Below are 25,691 nucleotides of genomic sequence, written 5' to 3' on the forward strand. Positions count from 1 at the left end.
GTCCCCAGTGGTTGGGATGCCTGGTGTGGGGTCTGATCCTCTCACTTCTCTAGCTTGTGGTGTCCCTCCCATTTGTGGTTAGTCTTGCCAGGGGTTTGGTTCTCAACTGCATCTCTGCCCCTCCTACCCTTTTCAGTGTGGCCTCCTCTCTGATTAGCCGGAAAGTCTGTTCTGCCAAACTTCAGGTCCTTTTCTGAGTTAGTTGCACTGATGTGGCTGTTACTTCAGTGTATTTATGGGATGAGGTGAGCTTACAATCCTCCTACTCAACCATTTTTCCAGAAATTTAAGAACAAATTCACTTTTGCTTCTCCTGTCATTACCTATCACATGTAAAATTGGAATATTTTTTTAACTTATGATATGAATGCCCAGGTAATAGCTTCAGTTCCCCTTTTATAATAATCTAGACCAAAAATAGAAAAGTATTAAAGTTTGCAAAAAGGCATTACTCTTTTCAACTGACATTTTTTTTTTCCAGAAAGCTTCCATAATATCCAAATTATTCATATAATAATTCAGTTTGGAATTTTTATGAACCCCTATTTTCAGTTATTCAACAACATTGATCACCCATTGGTCAGGTGCTGGTTAAATGCCAGTTCTAGAAATAGAATGATGAGCAAAAGAAATTTCCTTGTTTTCATGCAGCTTACATTAGATAGTTGGAGATATTAACAAATGATCACACCAGTGAATGAATACTTATCAACTGTAAGTTTTCCTAAAGGAAAGGCCTATGATTTCTTGAAAATAAAGAACAAGAATCTGACTAGGCTGGGGAATTTTCTAAGATGGCATTTGTTCTGAACTCTAAAAGGTGAATGTGCATCAAGGAGACGGAGTGGAATGAGAAGCAAAATAGGATCATGATGGCTCCAGAGCAATGATTACGAAGGAGATCAGAATATTCAAAGGCTGGAGAGTTAAGTAGAAGCTAAAACAAAGGCCTTAAAGCCATATTAAAGATTTTTGTTCTTTTTTCCTAAGAAAAATGGTAAGATGTTAAAGGTTTTAAGCAGGCTGTGTTAAAAACCAGTAGGCATTTATAAAAGATCAGTCTGGCTGCTGTGCCAAGAATTTGTTGGGATATAGGGCAGTATGCAGAATAAGGTGTTCAGGTGTGAAATGATGGTGACCTTGGCCTTATGAGCAAGATCTGAAAATATTGAATGACTCAAAAAATATGGAAAGAGATGCATCCAAATGGTGGTAAGTCCTTTTCTACCACTGCTAGATAATGATAGTATTAGTAATATATAAAAGGTAGAACACCTTTTTGCTTAAAGCCCTGAGGTTCAAATTTATATCATGGACCTTTGTAACAGATCTGACTCCAATTTTCCATTCTATATCCTGAGAACATTCTTTACACTCTCAAAGGAACTGGTATGACTTTGCCTGGGAACCCTCTTATTTCCATCCACAGAGATGATATTCCTGGTAGAGAATGGCCCAATCTCTATACTTCAGCACACTAATGTGTGATAAATGAGTTAGAAGTTGATGCTAAGAAGTGACCCCCTCTGCTCTTAGTGGCCAAGTCAAGACCTGGGGTGTGGGAAATAGGGGAAAAATCTTACTGCTGCCAGCAGTCTTATCTGAATATCCTATAAGGGTACCCTGAGAGGAGTGGGCTCTAGAAGGGTGTCTAGTGATTCCTGCTGGCAGAAAATGGAAATGAAATCCATCACTTGCTGCTCTGTGCTGAGGTTCTGAATGAACCAAGGATGTGCTGTTCCACCCAAGCACCCGCTTCAGCAGCCAGCTGCCCAGGACTACCACTGTGGGCAAGGGGCTATGAAGCTGCTTAAAGTTCCTGTTGGTGGTGTCCAAAGAGTATGCATGTAGTCTAAGGAGTGCTGGTCTGAGGATTAGGGGAAGAGAGGGAGACTCTTCACCTCCTCTAATCATGGTTACAGGTAGTGGAGCAAAATATTTATTTTTGCATTTTGGCTAATTTACTGTTTAAAAGCATCCAAGGCTGCTGTGGTATGCCTGCTCCTATAATGTATGCATGTGTATTATAGATTCATCATTCATTTGAAATACTTGATGTGAAAAAGGCCAGTTGGATCCAAAATCAATTTGTATTATTATAAGAACGTTTAACATTACACTCATTAGTGAAAGAAAAAGTTTTAGTAAAATGTAAAATATAATTTCAGTTGTTTAAAATCTTTAAATAATTGCCCCCAAGTTTTTAAAATTTATTAACTACTTATACTGTTTCTCAATGCTGGTATCTATCAGGATTTTTAGAGAGGTAATCACCAAAATAGGAATTATGTGTAAGCCATCTAAAATATAAACAAAAGACTGGGCGCCTGGGTGGCTCAGTTGGTTAAGCGACTGCCTTCGGCTCAGGTCATGATCCTGGAGTCCCGGGATCGAGTCCCGCATCGGGTTCCCTGCTCGGCAGGGAGTCTGCTTCTCCCTCTGACCCTCCTCCCTCTCATGCTCTCTGTCTCTCATTCTCTCTCTCGCAAATAAATAAAATCTTAAAAAAAAAAATAAAAAATAAAAAAAAAATAAAAAAATAAAAAATAAAATATAAACAAAAGAAAGCTCCATTTTTTCCAAAGTTGGCATTTTATCACAATCCAATATCATGTATTAAAATTTTATATGTAGTTTGTATAATTACATGTCACTAAATACTAACAGATGTCTTCAAATCTCTCCCAGTTTTTGTGAAATGCTCTATCATTTTTGTGTGCTTCCAAAAAGGAGTTCAGGTCCTATAATGGCAGATGGCAAGATCCAAAAAGAAGAAAAAAACAAAAACAAAAAACAAAACAAAACATTATTTTTACTCCTGGACCCATATAGTTTGAGAATGCATGTATTCATCCTTTGCTATGTTCATCTGTGCCTGCCCTACTTTCCTTGATCTCCCTCCATACCTCCTTGAAAGTTAAAGTTCCAAAAAGAGAATCATATTTCCTTCTTCTTTCACATTTTTTAATTATTTTAGAGACTGAATGAGAAAGTGTATGGAATCCCACAGGCAGCTGTAATCAGAAAGAACAAGACTCAAAATATTTGTGTCAGGAATATATAATGCAAAAGCAACCCAAATGCAACGGTGCCATGATGTCTGCAAAGGAAGCATTAAGACAAAATACATTATAAATATGAATCTAGGAGTGCCTGGGTGGCTCAGTCATTAAGCGTCTGCCTTCAGCTCAGGTCATGATCCCAGGGTCCTGGGATAGAGCCCCACATCAGGCTCCCTGCTCGGTGTGAAACCTGCTTCTCCCTCTCCCACTCCCCCCTGCTTGTGTTCCCTCTCTCTGTGTGTCTCTCTCTGTCAAATAAAATCTTTAAAAAATATATGTGAATCTAAAAATATAGATATCAACAGGTCAACCATTTGCATTTACAAACATTTTTTAATGTGTAAATAGTAGTGTTTATTCAATATCTGTCAAATACACAAATTCCAGACTCACTCTTGCAAAAGGTCAGGTAGAAAACAGTTGGGGATCTGGGCTTTAAAAAATAAGTGAAGAGGGGCACCTGGGTGGCTCAGTCGGTTAAGCGTCTGCCTTCGGCTCAGGTCATGATCCCCAGGGTCCTGGGATCGAGCCCTGCGTGGGGCTCCTTGCTCTGCAGGGAGCCCGCTTCTCCCTCTCCTCCCTGCTTGTACTCTCTCACTGTCTCTCCTTCTCTCTCTCTCTCTCTCTCAAATAAATAAATAAAATCTTTAAAAATAAATAAAAAAATAAAAAAGTGAGGAGCCAGTTGTGTACTTAATAGCATGAGAACCTGATTAGTAGCAAATGTTTCATTTCAATAAAAGACTTGGGTTCCACAAAAAATCCTCCAGTTTATTTACAGTGAGTCAATCTAATCATACCACAAGGGCTACCCAGAAGAAAGATCAAGAACATGCTTGAAGTGAAATCAATCCCCTTTGGAACTTTGGGCAAAGTGACATAAGCCCAGCAATTTGGCTATGGCAACAATGATGTTGAAGAGAATGATATGCTTTCAATTTGAAGAGAATCAGTTGGCCATTGGGTGGTACCCTAGAAACTATACAACATGTTTGTGGCTAATTGTTCCCAGAACAAAATGGAAAATCAGTTGGACTGAAATGTCCATGATTTCCATCTTTGCCAAAGTTCAAATATACATTAATTCTTTTCAAAACTTTGACAATTAGTCACAAGTTGGCTCTTTTTGGTAGTTCTGTAAATAGTTTTTGGAAAGATACTACAGTTGGGATGCCAAACATAATGGGGAGTATAACCAGAGCAAGCAGTGTTTGGCTCCAGTGCCTTTGAGATGAGTAAAAGGAATTACCTTTCTAATTTCATGATTAAAAATCTTGTTAACTAATTCTGATAACTCAAGCAATCTTAACCAAGATTTATTTAACTGGCTTGATATATGTTCATACAGATCACCAAGCAGTTCACTTAGCAGTTGAGAGAAAGTCCTAATATAAAGATTCCATTCTGAGACTCACGAGCAATGAGTCACAGATCCAGTTCATTTCTTTTCACATATTTGTGATATTGAATAAATCCCTAAACTCCCCAAGTCTTTGACTACTTGATGTGTTTAGAGTAGGTTGACGACAATCCTAGAGAGAGAAGTCTTATGTTGATACCTACCTTCATGAAAGATGTGGGGTTTTAAAAGTCCTCAAAGATGAGGAAGATTCTGATAGGCAGAGATGTAGAGGAAAGCTATTGTTAAAGGAATAAACCCTAAAACATGGGATCAGATTGTGAAAAGAGAACCAGTAGTCTTGGTTCTGTTAAACCAGAAGATAAAGGCATTGCAAGGGCAAAATTAAGAAGTGAGGCTGGAAAAATAGGATAACACTATACTGGCTCTGAAATCACTAGAAATTACTAAGGAATTTGAGCCTCGTTATGTAGGCCACAAGAGTCCATCAGTGTTTTGCCATAAGAAAATAACAACAGTAAAACCACGTTTTAAAAAGTTGATCAGACAAATATGTAGGATAGACAACAGGATAAACTAAAAGCAAGAATGTAAGATGTGTTCTGAAAAAAATCCTAATGTGAATGATGAAAGGCTAATTTAGAGCAGTAGCAACTCTAGACATTGAATGCAAGAGATTTTAAGTGAGAGAATCACAGAATGTAGATAACAGATAAGAGCCCTCTTATCTACACAGAATGTAGATAAGATGAAGGTATAAAGAAGAAAGCATGATAGGTCCTCAGCCTAAATGGCTGAGAAGTTGGTGAAACAATACAACAAAAAATCTGGTTTAGGGAATAAGATGATGGCTCTTTCTGAGACAAAGTTAACGGTATGAATGTCAAATGGAGATACTTAATTCACATCTTGTAACTCAGGAGAAGATTCTGCTGTGTGAAGGTAATGTTGGCAGCTGTGCAAACGTGAGGCTCAAGTGTTTCACAATCTTGAAACACATTTGGATCAGGAAAAAACAGACCTATAGAACATGAGAGAAACTAAAGTCAGAAGCCAAATTAATTGTAGCAACATCTCTAAATTCAAGATAGAAGACAATGGATTGTCGGACAATGGGAAAGCCTGACTGCATGGAGCTAAGCTTAGGTGTGTATCAGAGAGTGGAAATCTCAAATATGGACTTGTTCCAAAAATTTAGGAAAGGGGAAGAATAGGGATAGGGCAAAGCCTGAGGATATGTCAAGTTTGTGGAAAGTTTTAGAGGGATTTTGGGTGGACAAGAAAGAAGACTGGGAAAGATCTTATTTATATATCCCCCTAAAAGGAAAGAATGTCCCAAATTAAATTCATGGATAATTCCCCCCATCACTTTTTAAGCTTAGCCTTTTTGTGTAATTTCTTATCTCAGTAAAAGGCAAGCCAGAAACTTAGGGGTCATCTTTGATATTTCTCTCTCTCATTCCATAGATCTAACTCTTTACTGTCAAGTTTATCTCCTAAATAACTCTCAAACTTATCCATTTCTCTTCTCCATGACACATCACAGTCTATATGATCATAATTCCTCTCCTAGACTATCTCAGTAACCACTTAAACAGTTGTCCTATGTTTATTTCTATCATCTCTAGTGTGCTCTATGTACTTCAGCCAGAGTGATGATGAAATCCAACCCTAATCATGGCACCCAGCTGCTTAAAATATTTAAATGGCTTCACATTTCCCTTAGAATAAATTCTAAAATTAAAAAAAAATTTCATATGATCTACAAAGTCTTAAGTAGTTTATGTTCTTGCCTGTCTGTTCAACTTTATCTTGTAATTTTCTCCTTCACACTCTGTGTGCTCCAGCTACATGAGCCTCTTTTCTATTATTCGTATTGATCATTCTTCTTGCTGCCACAGGGACTTTGCACATCTACCTGCTCTGTATAGAATATCCCAGATTTGCCTGATGATTGCCTACTTCAGTTTGTCACCCACTCAGGGAAATATCACTGACCTTTCTGAGTCGAATATACTCTTATTGTACCATAAGCCTTTCCCTTCTGACCCTTAATATTCATTTGCCAAATACTTTCACAGTGCCCTCTATGTGCCAGGTACAATTCTGGACACTTGGGATTAACAGCAAACAAAAGAAAGTCCCTGTCTTCATGAAGATTTTATTCTGAGGAGGAGAAAAGCAATAAATAGGCAAACCAATGTGTCAGAACAGATAGTGTTAAATGCTATGAAAAAATAGGCAAGAGGACAGAGAATGATGGATAGATATGATTTTGGATAGAGTAGCCAGGGAATACTTATAAATGATTGAGAAGAAAGCCCTGAAGGAAGCTTCTAGATGTACTTAAAGCGATGGGACTGTGTGATGTCACCTGGGGAAAAGGCAGAGGAACAGATAAGAACCCCAAGTTCTTGAAAGTATGGCATGCCACTGCTTAGAGCTTGAGAAATGAGTTTTGAGCAGCAAATGAGATAAGAAACAGGTAGAAAAATCAAGAAAATTGTATCCCAGGGGCTAATGAAGAGTGTAATAAGACAGGATAATCAACTTTGTAAAATGAGGCTTTTGAAATGTAAACTCCATAAACGCAGGGATTTTTTTTTTTTTTTCCTATTTCAGGGTCCAGGGGCTATGAAAGTAAAAGAGCTGGCATGTGGTTTATGCTCAATAACATTTGTTAAACAATAACTGGTCAATCCGATGAGGACCAAGACTTGGGCATTGAATTTAACAATGTGGAGGTCACTTCACTGGTGACCAGGTCATGAACAGTTTGGGTGGTGTAGTGTGGTCAAAACTCTGAGTGCAATATGTTGAAGACACAGTGGGAAAGGAGAAAGCAGAGAAACCAAGTCTTTATCTGTGTTCTTTATTATGTGTTTCCTACCTTAATTAGGAGGGCTTGCCATATATCCAGTGTGCCTGGTACATGGTAAATGTTGGATTATACTTTTATATGAATGAAATACAAAACTACAAACAGGGACACAAAGTAGGACAATTCTGTTGCTACATGGGAATAAAGTACTCAGCACAGAAGCAGTGATTCTTAAAGAGAGAGGACACTAAGATGTGGTATAAGCATATACTTCTAACAGACATAATAGATAATTATGTATATGAAAGATGGAAGAATCAAAATATGAGAACATAATAATGAAGATGTCAATAACATGGGAAAGCTGAAATGAGCAGCTAGGTATTAGGAAAAGTATAAATATTATTTTGAACTGCTGAGCTTAAGGACTGGATGCAGTATGATACGATTAAAAAAGCATGGGACTAGGAGGAAAGAGGCCTGGAGACTGTGCCCGACTCGGTCAGTAACTAGCTGTGTGCCTTTAGGACAGATACTCTGCCAGATCTCAGTTTTTCTCATCTGAAATATGGGTGAGGCACAGTGGACTTGGTTTCTTTTGGCTGCAATAATTTTTGATTCTGAGAGGAACTTGTACAGAAAGATGACCTGCTCTAAGGGCAAAGTTGGCGCTAGAGCTGCAAATGTGGGTATAATTAGCAGGAAGGTAATAGTTGGAGTTCAGAGATTATTTGAATTTGGATGGTGGATAGAGCTCCATGTGTCATTAACTGGCTCCACATGGAGATTTAACCACACCCTTGGCCTCCTTCCCACTGTTCTCTGACCTATTCACTTGGCCAGTGCTGACAGTGAAGAAGCCCACAGTTAGAAAGCAGCTGTTCTCAGGAGGGGTGGGGAAACCACAGCAACTGACAGAAGAAAAATAAGGGAATAGGGAAATGGAAACTATACCTAAGGAGAAGTAAGAGTGAAAATTGTTCTCACTTGAATGCTTTGAGCTATAGAGGAATTTTTAACCTCTTCAGAATAACTTCATAAGATTTAGCCTCATGGAAAAAATTATATTCAATCTGGTAAAAAAAAAAAAAAAGAAAATGCCTTTTCTGTACCTGTGTCATTGAGAAATCCACATAATTCTCTATCGAGGATCTGTGGAGTTAGGCTTTATTTACATTTCTGTGACTTATTTGTTGAGTACAGACATAAATTAGAAAATTTTTCAAGGGTGTAGCAACCTGGTTTGCCATCAGTCATTAAAATCTAGCTGCTCAATAAAGAGAGCAGCAAAATGACCAATTGAAATGAGGCAGTGACAAGGAGAGAGAAGGGAGGTGTGCAATACACCAAACAAGTAAGCCTCGAGCAACTGGGAATTGCCAGCATTATATGATTCCTCACAGTTTCAAACATGGGTTTGAATACCTTTTCAGGCTTTGCCTGAAAGTTTCCTGTCCTCCAGTTCACTATGTCCCATCAGTAACAATGGATCTAAAGTAAAAATATAGTCAGATGATAGATAATTGTCACTATTCATTATCTGTAATTATTTTCTAGTTGAGTCATTAAAAATCTTTTAAAATTTACCATCTATGCATATGTATCTATATAGGATAGGGAAGTAGATCTTTTATGTTCCATATTCAGAGAAGCATAATCACAAGAAATAAAAAGGAACAGGAAGTTTCTCTGGGAACCATGTCATACCATTGATTCTGTAGGAAAAAAAAAAAAAAAAACACATTATCTGCTGTGTGAAAGGCCTGGGAGAGATGCTATGGAAGCACATATAACAGACTCCATCCCCACACCTTATCTCCATATATACGTGACTAGAAATGGTCACTTGCAATGATATTACTGTACAAGATGGGAAGACAGGAGCTTGCCCTATGATCACAACTTTTATTATGCCAGCATAATAGCTTATGACTACAAAAATATTGTAATAGTACAATGATTAAAGTTTAGATGATAACTAAGACTAAAGAGAAAAATATAGAAACAAGGTTAGAGAGAGCCCAGAGAGATAAATGTATTCATGAAAAACAAAGTAATTGGATAAAAGAGAACAATGGATGATTATAATTCACCTCAACTTCTCTTTCTATTCAGCAAACATTTAAGGATATATTAAGTTCTAGCCTCTGTGTAGGTCCTGGGAATACAAACAAAAACAAGATACAAGTTCTACACTAAGGACATTAAGATTTGGTAATTGAGCAGACCCTCAATAAATATTGCTGAAATAGAAGGGAGAAGCCATAGAGGAAGATAGAGAACCACTGTGTAGCTGTTCTCAATCTTTTTGAATCTGGAAGGAAAGTCTGGATATCTATAGGCTCCTCTAAAAACTCAAGACAGACTGAGTAAAAATGGCAGTGAATCCAATTCCCAAAGACCCCCTTCTCCCAATAGCTAATAAAAAAAAAGCTGTCAAAATTCACAAATGAGAGAAAGGCCATAGCCTTTGAAGAGAGATGAAAGAGTGTCAGTCCCTTACCCAATCTCTATCACTTTGAAGAAATATTGAGGAAAGAGAGTAGATGTGATCATGAGAATTTTTACTGACACCCCCAATTTGAAAGGAAGAAGACTAATAGTTTGAGTAAGCAGCAGGAGTGTGGGGGAGAAATACTGAAAAACATCATGAGAATAGAAAGGTCTATAAACCACTCTGGAATCTCAGTAGAGGGAGAAGAAGGGTACAAATGTCTGGGTTTCATTTTTCAGGGCCAATGGGAGTGGGTTATACCCTCCTAGATGGAGTGGTCTAGCTATAAGATATTTAAAGGTATGAATGAGCAGATAAGGGGTCTTTACTATGGCTTCACCCCATGCCCCTAGAGATGATGGTATTCACAGTATAGTAACAACAAGCCTCAATTTCTATTCCTTGCTATGCCCCTTGGTACACTTTGATTTCCTTGGAGGCAGATCTTTTGTCTGTACCCCCTCGATGTACTTGTGTTCAGTTAAATCTGAGTATTATCCCTAGTGGTGACAGTGTCAAGAAACTGTCACCATTCTATATCAGAGCAAATAATTGGTCTGGAGAATTCTCACTGTTAAAATATGCCAGGTTTTAAAAAGTTGCATACATTTTTTTTAAATAAAGAAGAAAGGGAAAGAAAAGAAAGAATCAGAATAGGAATAAAGAAAATAGAATGCAATCTGAAGAAAATTACCCTGATAAGTTCAAGCTATAAATAAACTTAATGAGCATATGAAGTCAATAAAGCTAGAACTCAAAAATATTTTTAAAAGGGTGAGATGATAAGCATTTAAAAGTATTACTGTAGACCCAAAAAGCCAATTAGAAAAGCAAGGAACAAGATAGCCAGTCAAAATTCAAATTACTACCTTGGAGAATAAGTATAAGATGTAATAATTGTGGATGCAGAGAAAAGACAAAAATAGCACAGTAACTAGAAAATGATAGATATAAAAGGCCAACAAAGATGATCTGAGAGTGCAGTTGTTACTACGGCACAGAAACCAGTAGCTGGATCAGAGAAAAAGGATTCGATATAAAATACATAGTTTTTATAAGTTATTGCATGCCAGCTTCAAAGCCAAAGGAGAGAAAGCAATACAAATAATTCTAAATGTTAGGTAACTTAGTAGAAGCACATTTTAATAATCTGAACAATTATTTCAATCCCCTGTTTTATTCTGAGAAAGAGGTGAAATTATCAGGATTTCTCAAATTAGAGAAAAAAAGTCCCTGATAAAGATTCAGAGGAATAATTATCTAAAACTGTCTCCAACAACTAAATTCATATAAGTATCTAAAATTCAATGAATAACCAGTACATACCTAATTCATAGCCTGTAACTTTCTGACTGGATTTGACAGACCTTAAAAAAACTTCAAAACCAGATCAACAAATCCTATTAATGGCTTCAAAATCAAATCCCCACTGTCAAGTCTTATAAGCTATCTCTTTTTTTTATTCAGTTTTAAAATTTTAATTCAGGTATGGTTAACATACAGTCTTATATTAGTTTCAGGTGTACAATATAGTGATTCAATAATTCTATACATTATTCAGTGTTCATCTTGATAATTTTACTCTTTAATCCCTATCACCTATTACATCCATCCCCCTCTGGTAAACATCAGTTCTCCATAGTTAAGAGTCTGCTTCCTGGTTTGTCCTTTTTTTTTTTTTTTTTTTTCCTATGACCATTTGTTTTGTTTCTTAAATTCTCTTATCTCCTTCCCACCCAGTTTAGTGTCTCCTACAGATGAGAGAAATCAGTCATGGCTACTGACCTAAACACATGTATTTTCTCTTTACAAATTGTATGTAGCTATTTTGAGTTTAAAATAATATCAAAAACATAATTGATCATTTTATTCCCACTGCTCTTGAATGTTAAACTGAGGTTAATGGTTCTCTACAATATTGTGTGGTATTCATATAGTACCAGAGATGTTTAAGCATATTTTGAGAACCAGGAGAAACAGAATTGGTATATTTGTAATTCCCAGTCTTCCAAATCTCAAACCAGAGATTTCAATCTCAGTTTTTATAGCCCTCTGAACTAAACCTTTACTAAACTGGTCAGGGTCATAGCCTTTTCATCAACAATGATCTCCCTTTGCTTCCTTTTTTCGAGGTTTCACTGTATGATTCAAACAGCCGTTTGTCCTTTATGAGAATTGTCTTCCCACACAGCACAGCTGCATTCCCAGATCTTTCCAACCTTCTGCCCTAGCTCTGATCTTTCTCTTGGCTCCACTTGCTCCAGAGTCTGCACCTGTGTCTTTGGACCCTGGGATCTCACAGGAACTGGAAAGGAACATTTTATTTTTCATAGATACATCTTAGATTATTTTCCTGCTTTTACTCCATCACATGAGAAAAAATAACTAACATAATAAAAGAAATTAATTTTAACACCATAAAATAATTTTAAGACTTAGGTAGAACTAGTAAATAGGTTATTAAGACAAATGGTCCATTCTCCAAACTTTATAAAGGGCAGGCAGTTAGAAGAAATACTTTCCTTCTGTGACTTGTCAGGCATAATTTACACTTAAATGTAAATCATGGTTGGTTTTTCCAGATTATATATACAAACTACCTAGTAGTGAGCATGGCCTGTGTCCAAGCAGAAAGCACCCAGGGTAGAGCACTCACACTCATCTACCAACTGTAGCCATTCTCTCAGCCCAAGCTGAAGCGCACTGACTCTCCACTAAAACCCTTGCTCTCTTACCTTGGAGTGAGCTTGGATAGAAATCATTGAGCTACAGGCACTAAGATGTAATATGACCAGGGCTGAAATAGATACCTCAAAATATTTCCCCTACTAGCATTTCAAAATAAAGTCCCACCAATCATTTCCTAAATTTTAGTCTTAATTTCTGATCACCGAATCAAGACAGCATTATGAGAATATAAATATAATTCTGAATTTTACTGATTTGAGAAACCCAAATCTGGTGAGTATGTTCACTGAAATTTTAGCAGGCATCAGAATTACCTGGAAGGATTACAACAAAAAGAAAAGGCATCCAAATTGGCAAAGTCAAACTCTCACTCTTTGCAGATGATATGATACTTTATGTGGAAAACCCAAAAGATTCCACCCCAAAATTCTCATTACAGGATTTTCATACAGGATTTCAGTAAAGTGACAGGATTTAAACCAATGCACAGAAATCAGTTGCATTTCTCTATACCAACAGTGAAACAGAAGAAAGAGAAATTAAGGAGTCAATCCCATTTATAGTTGCACCCAAAACCGTAAGACACCTAGGAATAAATCTAACCAAAGAGACAAAGGATCTGTACTCAGAAAACTATAGAATACTCATGAAAGAAATTGAGGAAGACACAAAGAAATGGGAAAACGTTCCATGCTCACAGATTAGAGGAACAAATATTGTGAAAATGTCTATGCTACCTAGAGCAATCTACACATTCAATGCAATCCCTATCAAAATACCATCAACTTTTTTCACAGAACTGGAACAAATAATCCTAAAATTTGTATGGAACCAGAAAAGACCCCAAATAGCCAGAGGAATGTTGAAAAAGAAAAGCTGGTGGCATCACAATTCCAGACTTCAAGCTCTATTACAAAGCTGTAACCATCAAGATACTATGGTACTGACACAAAATAGACACATAGATCAATGGAACAGAATAGAGAACTCAGAAATGGACCCTCAACTCTATGGTCAACTAATCTTCAACAAAGCAGGAAAGAATATCCAATGGAAAAAAGACAGTCTCTTCAACAAATGGTGTTGGGAAAATTGGACAGCCACATGAGAAGAAGGGAACTGGACCATTTCCTTACACCACACACAAAAATAGACTCAAAATGAATGGAAGACCTCAATGTGAGACAGGAATCTATCAAAATCCTTGAGGAGAATACAGGCAGCAAACTCTCTGACCTCTGCCGCAGCAACTTCTTGCTAGACGCTCTCCAAAGAAGGGGAAGGGAAACAAAAGCAAAAATGAACTTTTGGGACTTCATCAAGATAAAAAGCTTTTGCAGAGCAAAGTTGCAAATGACACATCAGATAAAGGGCTAGTTTCCAAAATCTACAAAGAACTTATCAAACTCAACACCCAAAGAACAAATAATCCAATCAAGAAATGAGCAGAAGACATGAACAGACATTTCTGCAAAGACATCCAAATGGCCAACAGACACATGAAAAAGTATTCAACATCACTCGGCACCAGGGAAACCCAAATCAAAACCTCAATGAGATACCACCTCACACCAGTCAGAATGGCTAAAATTAACAAGTCAGGAAATGATAGATGTTGGCAAGGATGCAGAGAAAGGGGAGCCCTCCTATACTGTTGGTGGGAATGCAAGCTGGTGCAGCCACTCTGGAAAACAATATGGAGATTCCTCAAAAAGTTGAAAATAGAACTACCCTATGACCCACCAATTGCACTCCTAGGTATTTATCCCAAAGATACAAATGTAGTGATCTGAAGGGGTACGTGCACCCCAAGGTTTATAGCAGCAATGTCCACAATAGCCAAACTGTGGAAAGAGCCCAGATGTCCATCGACAGATGAAAGGATAAAGAAGATATGGCATATATATATATATATATATATATATATATATATATATATAATGGAATATTATGCACCCATCAAAAAAATGAAATCTTGCCATTTGCAATGACATGAATGGAACTTATACAGTATTATGCTAAGCGAAATAAGTCAATCAGAGAAAGACAATTATCATATTTCACTGATATGTGGAATTTAAGAATCAAGGCAGAGGATCATAGGGGAAGAGAGGAAAAAAATGAAACAAGACAAACCAGAGAGGACAACAAACCATAAGAGACTTTTTTTTTTTAAGATTTTACTTAGAGAGAGAGAGAATGAGGGGGGGAGGGGCAGAGGGAGAAGCAGACTCCCCGCTGAGCAGGGAGCCCGATGTGGGGCTCAATCCCAGGATCCTGAGATCATGACCTGAGCCAAAGGCAGACAGATGCCCAACCAACTGAGCCACCCAGGTGGCCCCCTATAAGAGACTCTTAATCTCAGAAAACAAACTGAGGGTTGCTGGAGTGGAGGGGGGTGGGAGGGATGGGGAGGCTGGGTGTTGGACATTGGGGAGGGTATATGTTGTGGTGAGCACTGTGTGTTGTGTAAGACTGATGAATCACAGACCTGTACCCCTGAAACAAATAATGCATTATGTTAATAATTTAAAAAACTCTTTATTAAGGTATAATTGCCAAATGATAAATTGCATTTTTGAAGTGTACAATTATGTATACACACACACACACATATATATACCAACTCATAATCAAGGTAATGAAAATATCACTCACCCCCAAAAGTTTCTTAGTGCCCTTATATAATCTCTCCTTCCTGCCCCTTTCTGCCCACCCCTTTCTCCATTGCCACTGCCTTCCCAGGCAACCACTAATATGGTTTTCATTTTCTAGAGTTTTAGATAAGTATAATCATATAGCATATATTCTCTTCTTGGTCTGGCTTCTTTCTCTCAATATGATAATTTTCAGATTGATCCATACTCTTGCATGCATGAATAGTTCATTTCTTTTTATTTCTGAAGAGCAAGCATTCCATTGTATAGATAAACAACATGTGTTTTGCAATTCACCAGTTAATGGTATTTGTTTCCAGCTTTTGGCTAGTAAAAGTAAAGTTGCAATGGACATCCATGTACAATCCTTTTAATGGCCATAGTCTTCTCATGAGTGAATAAAGTAGAATGGATATATCATATGGTAGATTTAAGCTTAATTTTAAAAAACTGGCAAGTTTTTTTTTTTTCTTCCCAAAGTAGTTGTGCTCTTTTACATTTCCACCAGCATTGTTTGAAAGTTCCAGTTTCTCCAATACTTGGCATGGTCAGTCTTAATATTAGACATTTGTAATAGGTGTAGTGTTCTTTTTATTTTGCATTTCCCTAGTGAATATTGATATTTAGTATTTTAATGTATTTACCATCAGTATATCTTCTTGAAGTATATGCTAAGATATTTTTCCCATTTTAAGTGTTTTTTTTTCCTTTTTTGAGTTTTGAAATTTGTTTTATATTGTCTAAATACAGATTCTTTCATCAGATGTGTGATTTGCAAATACTTTCTCCCAGTCTGGCTTGTCTTCTCTAAATAGTGTCTTTCTAAAAGCTGCCATTCTTCATTGTGTTTAAGTTCAGTTTATCAATGATGGCTTAATGGATCGTGCTTTTAGTGTTCCATCTTCACCTAAGTTCACGTAAGCCAATGTTGTAGAATGGTAACCCATTATAAGAATATGAATATATAATTTTGAATTTTACTGATTTGAAAAACCAAAGTCTGATGAGTTAGATTTTGATGCAAATTTTAGCAGGCATGAAAATAAACTAAAAGGATTTTTTTTTAGAACTTTAAGGTGTAATTGACAAAACAGTAAATTACATGTTTAAAGCATACAATTATATATGTGTCCATACATATATACTTATGAAATTATTACCATAATCAAGGTAATAAACATACAATCAAGATAAACATATCACTCACCCCCAAGTTTCCCAATTCCTTTTTAAAATTCCCCTTTCTATGTTTCCTTTTAGATGTTACATGCTTAGATCTATCCTCCATTTTGACTTAATTTTTGTACATGGTGAGAGGTGGACACTGAAGTATGTTTATTGCATAGCAATAGCCCAACTGTTAGGCAACATTTATTGAAAAGACTATCTGTTCATTGAATTGCCTTTGAGTCTTTGTCAAAAATCAATTATAAATATGTGAATCTATTTCTAGATTCATTTTTTTATCCTGAAGCCAATATCACAGTTTTGATTTTTACAGCTTTATAAAAATTATTAGTCATGTACTGTAAGTTCTCCACCTTTCCTCCTCTTTTTCAGTCATGTGGTTATTCCAGATTTTTTTTGTATTTCCATATGAATTTTATAGCATGTCAATTTTTATTAAAGACCTGATGGGATTTTGATAGTGATCACATTGAATATATAGATCAATTTGGAGAGATGTGATATCTGAACAATATTAAATCTTCCAAACTATTAACATGCTATCTCTCCATTTTTTTTAGATTTCTTAAAATTTCTTTCAGCAATAGTTTATAATTCTTATTATAAAGTTCTTACATCTCTTTTGAAAATTATTCTCAAAGTACTTCATATTTGGGGATGTTACAGTAGATAGTATTGAATTTTAATTTCGATTTACAATTGTTTGTGAGCATATAAAAATGCACTTGGATTTTGTATATTAATCTTGAATCCTGCAACCTTGCAAAACTCACTTATTCTAGTATCTTCTGTAGAATCAATAGAATTTTCTTTGTAGGTGATGATTTTTCTCTGCAAATACAGGTCTGCTACTTCCTTTCCAATCTCAACACGTATTACTTTTTTCTCATTGTAGTGCACTAAAACTTTGAGCATGACGTTGAATACAAATGGTGAGAGTGAACATCATTAGCTTTTTCCTGATCTTATGGGGAAATAATTCAGTCTTTCACCATTAAGTATCATGTACCAGTAGGTTTTTTATAGATGTCCGTAGTAGGTTGATGATACTGCTTTCTAGTCCTAGTTTGCTGAGAATTTTTCTTTTTTTTCTTTTTTTTTTTTTTAATCAGTACTGGGTATTGGATCTGTTGATGACTTTTTACATCTGATGGTCACATTTATTCTTTTGCTACTTTGATAATTTGGTAAATTAGGTTGTCAAATTTTAAAACAACCTTGTATTATTGGGATAAATCATATGTGATCTTGATGTATTATCATTATATATTGTTGGATTTGATTAAAATTTGATTAGGAATTTTTGCATCCATGCTCTTGAATATTGGAGGGTAATTTTCTTTTGTGATATCTTACACTAGTTTCAAGGTCAGAGTAATGCTGGCACTGTAGAATTTATTGGGAAACATGCTTTTTTTAATTTTCTGGAAGAGTATGTACAGTATTGGTATTATTTCTTGATTAAATGTTTGACATAATTTCCTAGTGAAATTATCTGGGTCTGCAAGTCCTGTGTGGGAAGAATTTTAACTACATATTCAATTACTTTATTCATTATGGGGCTATTTGAGTTTACCTATTTCTTCTTGAGGAAGTTTTGGTCATTTTGTTCTTTGACAGATACTTGTCCATTTCCTGTAAGTTGTCAAATTTATTGACCTACTTTCAAAATAATAATTCTTTATTGGCCTTTTAGTATTTGTGAATTCTGAAATGACATCACCACTCTCAGTCCTTTACTGGTAATTTGTATCTTTAGTCTGATACTCCTGATCAGGCTGGCTGAAAGTTTAATTTTATTTATCTCAAATAATTAGCCTTTGGTTTTATTAATTTTCTCTATTTTTTATTTTTTATTTGTTTCATAACAAAATATTTTGAGCGTTATGTGCTCTTATTCTAGTTTCTTAAAATGAAAGCAGAAGTAATTTCAGTTTTTTCTAATATATATGGTGCCATAAATTTCCCATTAAGTATCGTTTTAACTATACTTCAAAAATTTGATATGCTGTATTTCCATTTTCATTTAGTTTTTTGACCCACATTATTGGGAACTACATTTATAATTTCAAAATATTCAAGGATTTTCCAGAGATTTTTCAATTAATTGTGGTCTGACAACATACTTTGTATGACTTAAATCCTTTTAAACTTAAGTCTCGACTTTTGACTTGGAACATGGTCTATTTAGGTAAATGCATAGTGTACCCTTAAAGAATGCATATTCTGATCCTTTTTTTTTTTGCATGAAGTGCTCTATGAAAGTCAATTAGATTAACCTGATTGTTAGTGTTATTAACACTTTAATGTTCTTAGATTTTTTTTTTTTTTGGTCTTTTTATCCTGTGAAGTATTAAGAAAAGGAGTTGAATCCCTGGGTAAGAGTGTAGATCTGCCTGTATCACCTTGTATCACTTGATAAATCTGTCAGTTTGGTCTTGTATATTTTGAACCTCTATTATTAGGTGAATAAATGTTTAGGATTATTATGTTGTTCTAAAGAAGTCACTCCTTTTATCACAGTGAAATAGTCATCTTATCCCTGGCATTATTTTTATGCTCTGAAATAGTTTGTCTAATATTAATAGAGCCACGTCAGCTCTCTTTTCATTAGTATCTGCCAGATAAACCTTGCCCCATTTTTTCACTTTTAACCTATTTGGATCATGATATTTAAAGAGGGTTTCTTACAGAGTATATATAATTGGATATTGTTTTTTTACCCAATCTGTCAATTTCTTGCCTTTTAATTGGGGAAGTTTAAATCTTTACATTTAAAATGATTATTAATATGGTTGGATTTAAATCTACTATGTCACTATTCATTTTCTAATTGTCCTATCTGTTCTTTGTTCAGTTTGCCCTATTTTTCTGCCACTTTTAGGATTGAGGGTTTTTTATTTCATTTTATCTTTTTGTTCTGTCTAGCTACATTCTTTGTTTTTGTAATTTTAATGGTCACTTTAAGATTTATGGTATACATTTTTTTAAATTACCACAATTTACTTCAGGTGATATTATGCTAGTTCATATATCACAAAAGAACCTTATATTATCCCTTCCCCTCCTGGCCTCTGCTTTTGTTGCCACACATTTTACTTCTGTATGTTAAAAACCTCACAATACATTGGTACAATTTAAACAGTTGATTATCTTTTACAAGGATATCAGTTAAAAAAAAAAAACCTTTATATTTACTCCTGTCATTACCATTTCTAGTGCTCTTTATTTCTTTGTGTGAGTCCAGCTTGTTATTCATTCAAATCTGAGTTTTTGACTATCAAAATAATTTTTTCTTTGTTGGAACTCTGTTTCAGTACAAATTAATTATTTACAAAGCACTAAAGTGTCCTTGCAGTCATATTGCAGCTATTTTCCTCATCATGGCTCCCTAAAACACAGACATTTACAAAGTGACTTATTTTCAAGTCTTTTCCTGTCAATTAGCCCTACTTTAGATTTCCTTATAAAATTCATTAGGGAACCCATAACTCATAATATTAGAGGGTAATTTTTAAATAGAGAACTCACAAGCCTATTTCTAGTTTTCTCCTAAATGTCACAAGACCATAATGAACGGGAAACTTCTCAGTGATTCATTGTGAAATGCCCTAAGGAATCAAATCAGAGAGCAGTGATGTTATATGCTGCCCTGCTTAGCTCCAGGCTGACTCCCATCTTCCTCTAGGGTCTGTACTTTGTCCATGTTTGTGAAGTTTTTGTGTCAGATTACAAGGTTCCTGCCTGGACAGACTTCGTTGTGTCTGTGTTGTATCAAGCTAATTAAAATTAAAATTCTGATTGTTTATTACCCCATTATGTAAAAATGGCATATAAATCTTTGTATTCTAAAATATAGACTATGTAACTTTGGAGGGAAGGGAGGTAAGAACCCTAAAGAATCCAAAAACAAACAAAAAAAAAACAAAAACTGTCTTCTAGAGCAATAAAATTAGGATGCAACAAGGGGTCTCTGTGACTGATGATTAGGAACGGCAGAATGCATTGACATAGTGACAAAAAATAGTCATTTGAAATGTGAACACTGATTAAAAGTTACTAGAGCAGAAGTTCCAAAATACACAGACATTGATTTGTGATTAATCTGCTTTTCACATAGTCAGTAAAGTATGCTTCCTGGTGAGAAGATTCAGTGATTTATTCATTTAAATGTAATCAATAATGCTCCTGAGTAATGTAAGAGAAGCCTGTCAGAATCTGATAAGAGTAAGTATAGCCAGCTAATGCCAGGTATCTACCAAATCAAATATTTATTAAAGGTTTCCTTTCCTGGGTATTTTGCTTTATCCCAAGGGATCCAAAAATTATTAATACTCAGTTCCTATCCTAAAATATACTATAATTTAATAGTAAAAAACACATCGTAGGAATTAAATATTTGTGAAAACATTAACCAATTTTTTGTGCAATATAAAATTTGAAATTATATCTCAGATTCATGTGGAAAAAGATGAAATTTATTCCAGTTGAAAGCACTGAAACTTCTGAAGAACTGGATCTTGAGATGCAAGGTGATTTCAACATGTACAGATGAGGCAGTAGGACAGTCTCTTTAGGAGAAGAGGAAAAGTCTACCATTCACAGCCTATTTATTGTGTTGTGGTCATGGTCTCTTATGTACAATAGCAAGAATAAAGACACAGAAATGAGAACAGGAAGAACAGCTTCCAGAAATGGGAAATCCCAGCTAGAGTGCTCTGAGATATAACAAAATTGATAAAGCTCAAATGATTGCAAGCAAACAGTAATGCACTATGAATTTAAGATTAGAATATTTAGACTATATTGTAGAGAAGCTTGTATAAATACAAACAAATTCGGAGTACACTGAGAAAAGAAAAAATTGGCTTTGTTAGAGGAATCCTAGAGATGTTCATTCAGGGCCAGGAATAGCACTTGTTCTCTTCAAACAGGGAAAAAAAATCGTAATTCTTAGAAAATTGGTTTGAGTACTCAGAAGATTCCTGCCTCCCTAATAGAAAACAATTAATCCTAGACTAAATGTTGCTCTGACTTTTGCTAACCAATCTTAAAAGGAAGACCCAAGAGGATCAAGCTCTTTCTATGTAGCTTAACTACATCCTAAAACAAAGCTCAAAATGTATATACTACAAAAAATATCTAGCACCTGAAATAAAATTTACAGTATGCATATAACTAAAAATTATAGGCATGTAAAGAAGAAAATATGACCCATAATAAAGAAAAACCAATTGAAACCAAACCAGAATGGACATAGATGTCAAAATTATCAGACAAGGACAATAAAACAATTATTTTGTTTTTTTTCTTTATTCCTTTTCAACCGGCCATTTTGTCATTTCATACAGATTTAATAGATATTTACCACAAAAGCAAAAACAGATTTTCAAATCAAAGAAAAATCAGGTATTTAAAAAGTTTGAATGCAGTTACTCTACTTGACAATTACTATTCATATAGAATTTTATTTCATTATGACTTTAAAAAATTAGTCTTAACTTTTCCTGGAATTAGTGGTAGTTCTCATCAGTAATTCTCATTCTTCCTTTGCTTTATAATGTCTTTCTTGCTCTATACTTTTGCCAAAATGTTGTCTTTAGGATATCCCATTACTTCTCAAGTAGGGTGAGGTTTTTAGAAAAATTTTCCCTGTCAATAATACTGCCTGTATTACTAACTTCATATGGTCACTTGTCATTACTTAGTTGTCTGACAGAATGGTATAGTGGAAGCTGTAACAGTCCCATGCTCAGGGGCAGTGTTCAAATCCCAGATGTCAAACACAAATTCCATTCTTAGAGCAATTAACACAGTGGTTTCCAAACTGAATCTGGGCTGGTCACTAGAATCACCTGGAGAACTTTTTACAACATGCAAATAACTAGGCTCTACACCAGATCAATCAAATCAGAATCTTTAGGAGAGGGGCCTGACGATTATATTTTTTAAAACCTCTAAAGTGATAAGTAGTCCAGGTTAAGAAGCCTTGAGCCCTAACTTCTCTAGTCCTTTATTCAGGATAATAAGAGTGATAATACATTGTTCATTTGTCTCTTAAGCATTAAAAGAGAAAGATAAAAATATATCATGCTTCAAAACATTTGAAAGCCTTTCTCACATGCAGTCCTTTAACTTCTGGGAATAAGTCAATTTTCTTTTTGATAAAGGTACATTCATCTTTCTCTTATTTTCTAAAAACATCAAAGTATATCCAGGAATGGGTGAACCAGTAATTCTTTTTTTTAATTGAAGTGTAGTTGACACACACTGTTACATTAGTTTCAGGTGTACAACATAGAATTCAACAATTCTATATGTTATGCTCACCACACCTGTAGCTCCCATCTGTCACCATACAACGCCATTACAGTACCATTGACTGTATTCTCTTTGCTGTACCTTTCATCCCTGTGACTTATTCTATAACTGGAACCTATACTTCCCACTTTCCTTCTCCCATTTTGCCCATTCTCCCACCCCCTCCCCTCTAGAAATCGCCAGTTCCCTATTTTTATGGTTCTGTTTGTGTTTGCTTTGCTTTTTAGATTCTACATATAAGTGAAATTAGGTGCTATTTGTCTTTCTCTACCTGACTTATTTCACTCAGCTTAATGCCATCCAGGTCCATATATGTTGCAAGTGGCAAGATCACATTCTTTTTTTATGACTGAGTAATATTCAGTATACATATACACAACACTTCCTTATCCATTCACCTATGGATAGACACTTGGATTGCTTCCATATCTTAGCTATTGTAAATAATGCTGCAATAAACATAAGGGTGCATACTAACCGTTTTTGAATTAGTGTTTTTGTTTTCTTTGGTTAAATACCCAATATTGGAATTATTGGGTCATACGTTTTTATTTTTAATTGTTTGAGGAATCTCCATACTGTTTTTCCACAGTGGTTGCACCCAAAAGTCATGAGAAAAACCACTGCGATTCTTAAGTTTTTATTCAAATTCCAGTTATTTAACATTGTAATATTAATTTCAAGTGTAAAATATAGTGATTTAACACTTCCATACAACACCCAGGGCTCATCATTAAGTGCACTCCTTAATCTCCATCACCTATTTAACCCATCCCCCCATCCACCTCTCCTCTGGAAACTATCAGTTTGTTCTCTATAGTTAAGAGTCTGTATCTTGGTTTTCCTCTTTTCCCCCCTATTCATTTGTTTCTTAAATTCCATATGAGTGAAATCCTATGGCATATCTTTCTCTGACTGACTTGTTTCACTTAGCATTATACCCTCTAACTCCATCCATGTCATTGCAAATGGCAAGATTTCATTCTTTTTGATGGCTGAAAAATATTCCTCTGCGTGTGTGTACACATACCACATCTTCTTTACCCATTCATCTATTCACAGACACTTGGGCTGTTTCCATAATTTGACTATTGTAGATAATGCTGCTATTAATATCAGGATGCATGTATCGCTTTGAATTAGTACTTTTATATTCTGTAGGTAAATACCTAGTATTGCAATTGCTGGATCATAGAGTAGTTCTATTTTTAACTTTTTCAGGAATCTCCACACTGTTTTCCAGAGTGGTTGTGCCAGTTGGCATTCCTACCATCAGTGTAAGAGGGTTCCTTTTTCTCCACATCCTCACCAACACCTGTTTTTTCTGTTGTTGATTTTAGACATTCTGACAGGTGTAAGGTGATATCCCATTGTAGTTTTGATCTGCATTTCCTAATAAGTGCTGATAAGCATCTTTTCATGTGTCTTGTTGGCCATCTATATGTCGTCTTTGGAGAAATGTCCATGTTTTCTGCCAATTTTTTAACTGAATTGTTTTTTGGATGTTGAGTTTGGTAAGTTTTAATATATTTTGGATACTAACCCTTTATCAGATATATCATTTGCAAATATCTTCTCCCATTCTGTAGGTTACCTTTTAGTTTTGTTGATTGCTTCCTTTGCTGAGCAGGAGCTTTTATCTTGATGAATTCCCAAAGGTTTATTTTGTTTTTTCTTCCCTTGCCTCAAGAGATCTATCTAGAAAAAAGTTGCTATTGCCAATGTCAAAGAGGTTACTGCCTATGTTCTTTTCTAAAATTTTTATGGTTTCAGGTCTCACATTCAGGTCTTTAATCCATTTAAATTTATTTTTCATATGGTGTAAGAAAGTGGTCCAGTTTCATTCTTCTGCATGTTGCTGTCCAGTTTTCCCAACACCATCTTGTTGAAGAGACCGTCTTTTTTCCATTGGATATTCTTTTCTGCTTAATTGAAGACCATATGGTTGTGGGTTCATTTCTGGGTTTTCTATTGGTTTTACTGACCTATGTGTCTATTTTTGTACCAGTACTATACTGTTTTGATCACTACAGTTTTGTAATATAATGAAGTCTGGAATTGTGATGCCTTCAGCTTTGCTTTGCTTTTTCAAGATTGCTTTGGCTCTTTGATGTCTTTTGTGGTTCCAGTTTAGGATTGTTTGTTCTAGCTCTATGAAAAATGCTGTTGATATTTTGATGGGGATTGCATTAAATGTGTAGATTGTTTTGAATTAGACATTTTAACAATATTTATTCTTCCAATCCATGAGAGTGGAATGTCTTTCCATTTCATGTATCATCTTCAATTTCTTTCATCACTGTTTCATAGTTTTCAGAGTACAGGTCTGTCACCTCTTTGGTTAGGTTTATTCCTAGGTGTCTTATTGTTTTTGGTGCAATTTTAAATAGAAGTGATTCCTCAACTTCTCTTTCTGCTGCTTCATTATTGGTTTATAGAAATGCAACAGATTTCCGTATGCTGATTTTGTATCCTATAACTGAGTTCGTTTATCAGTTCTAGCAGTTTTTGGTGGAGTCTTTTGGGTTTTCTATATAATAATCATGTCATAAGCAAGTAGTAAAAGTTTGACTTCTTCCTTGCCAATTGGGATGCCTTTTACTTCTTTTTGTTGTGTGATTGCTGTGGCTAGGACTTCTAGTACTATGTTAAATAACAGTGGTGAGAGTGGACATCCCTGTCTTGTTCCTGACTGTAGAGGAAAAGCTCTGTTAGCTGTGGGTTTTTCATAGATGGCCTTTATTATGTTGACATATGTTCCCTCTAAACCTACCTTTTTGAGGGTTTCCATCATGAATGGATGTTTTTTGCTTTTTCTGCATCTATTGAAATGATTGTATGGTTCTTATCCTTTCTTTTATTAATGTGGTATATGACATTGATTTTGCAAGTGTTGAACCACCCTTGCAAGGCAGGAATAAATCCCACTTGATTGCGGTGAATGATTTTTTTAATGTATTGTTGGATTAAGTTTGCTAGTATTTTGACAAGTTTTGTATCCATGTTCATCAGGGATATTGGCCTGTAGTTCTTTTTTAGTGGAATCTTTATCTGGTTTTGATATCAGGGTAATGCTGGCCTCATAGAATAAATTTAGAAG

The sequence above is a fragment of the Halichoerus grypus genome, chromosome 5 (assembly GCF_964656455.1).
Source record: "Halichoerus grypus chromosome 5, mHalGry1.hap1.1, whole genome shotgun sequence".
Lineage (NCBI taxonomy): Eukaryota > Metazoa > Chordata > Mammalia > Carnivora > Phocidae > Halichoerus > Halichoerus grypus.